Below are 2500 nucleotides of genomic sequence, written 5' to 3'. Positions count from 1 at the left end.
AAGAATTTGGCCCACCCCCGCGTATGAACCTATGGTATGAACATAAGGTGAATAGGTTATGTGCGTAAGAGATGTGTGTGTATGTAAATGCTTGTGTGTATAAGGCTAGTGTAAATAGTTGCTTCCTAGAGTCTTTACCTGTCTACTGGGAACCAATGAGGTGAAAATAAGTGTTAACGGTATATGATATTTTGTAAAGCCAAATGTGTGTGTGTTTGTGTGAGATAATGTGCCAGGTGAGTCAGCGTGTGTGTGTGTGTGTGTGTGTGTGTGTCTCTCTCTCTCTCTCTCTCTCTCTCTCTCTCTCTCTATATATATATATATATATATCCTTCCTCCCCCTCTCTCATTAGCTATAATTACCATCCTAATGCTAAACACAAAGGGAGGCAGAAGGCGTTATCTATATGTGTGTATATATTCTTGTGTGTGTGTGTGTGTGTGTGTGTGTGTCCCATTTGTTCATGTACTGTATGTCCTTGTGCGTCTGTGTGTGCGTGTGCGTCTGTGTGTGTGTGTGTGTGTGTGTGTGTGTGTGTGTGTGTGTGTGTGTGTGCACACGCACACAGGGGCATGTCTACAGTTGCCGTGTGTGTGATTTGTTGTCCACATCATATCCATTAGCATCCCCCTGACCTGGAGCGGTTCCAGCCAATCAGATGTTAGTGTGTTGTCAGCAGGTGTCGTCAGCTCGCGGTGAGATTTATCAAAGTGACGGAGCGCACCGCGCAGCACCACACAGGCATTTATCACTCACACACACACACACACACACACACACACACACACACACACACACACACACACGCACATAAAACACACACAAGCACACACACGTACGCAGACACACACACACACGCACACACACACACACACACACACACACACACACATACACACACACACACACACACACACACACACACAGAAATGGACACACGCACACACACGCACGCACAAAGATACATTATACCCATCAGATCAACACTTTATTCAGGATACTGGAATTTGAGGGGGTGTATAGAAATCTAGTGACATAAATACACATCCCACATGTTATGGAGAGCTCACATTCAGTGCACTGGGGCACTGCAGGATATGCAATAGACACTGAACTGCACATTACAGTACTCTACATCCTAACTGTAAATGAGCACATGGTACAGGTGTCACATTACAGTACTCTACATCCTAACTGTAAATGAGTACATGGTACAGGTGTCACATTACAGTACTCTACATCCTAACTGTAAATGAGCACATGGTACAGGTGTCACATTACAGTACTCTACATCCTAACTGTAAATGAACACATGGTACGGGTGTCACATTACAGTACTCTACATCCTAACTGTAAATGAACACATGGTACGGGTGTCACATTACAGTACTCTACATCCTAACTGTAAATGAGCACATGGTACAGGTGTCACATTACAGTACTCTACATCCTAACTGTAAATGAGCACATGGTACAGGTGTCACATTACAGTACTCTACATCCTAACTGTAAATGAGCACATGGTACAGGTGTCACATTACAGTACTCTACATCCTAACTGTAAATGAGCACATGGTACAGGTGTCACATTACAGTACTCTACATCCTAACTGTAAATGAGCACATGGTACGGGTGTCACATTACAGTACTCTACATCCTAACTGTAAATGAGCACATGGTACAGGTGTCACATTACAGTACTCTACATCCTAACTGTAAATGATCACATGGTACAGGTGTCACATTACAGTACTCTACATCCTAACTGTAAATGATCACATGGTACAGGTGTCACATTACAGTACTCTACATCCTAACTGTAAATGAACACATGGTACGGGTGTCACATTACAGTACTCTACATCCTAACTGTAAATGAGCACATGGTACAGGTGTCACATTACAGTACTCTACATCCTAACTGTAAATGAACACATGGTACAGGTGTCACATTACAGTACTCTACATCCTAACTGTAAATGAACACATGGTACAGGTGTCACATTACAGTACTCTACATCCTAACTGTAAATGAGCACATGGTACAGGTGTCACATTACAGTACTCTACATCCTAACTGTAAATGAGCACATCGTACGGGTGTCACATTACAGTACTCTACATCCTAACTGTAAATGAACACATGGTACAGGTGTCACATTACAGTACTCTACATCCTAACTGTAAATGAACACATGGTACAGGTGTCACATTACAGTACTCTACATCCTAACTGTAAATGAACACATGGTACAGGTGTCACATTACAGTACTCTACATCCTAACTGTAAATGAGCACATGGTACGGGTGTCACATTACAGTACTCTACATCCTAACTGTAAATGAGCACATCGTACGAGTGTCACATTACAGTACTCTACATCCTAACTGTAAATGAGCACATGGTACGAGTGTCACATTACAGTACTCTACATCCTAACTGTAAATGAGCACATCGTACGAGTGTCACATTACAGTACTCTACATCCTAACTGTA

Source organism: Poromitra crassiceps (assembly GCF_964638095.1).
Source record: "Poromitra crassiceps genome assembly, chromosome: 10".
NCBI classification, from domain to species: Eukaryota; Metazoa; Chordata; class Actinopteri; order Beryciformes; family Melamphaidae; genus Poromitra; species Poromitra crassiceps.
The sequence above is the reverse complement of the archived record's forward strand: the minus strand, read 5'-3'. Positions refer to the sequence as shown.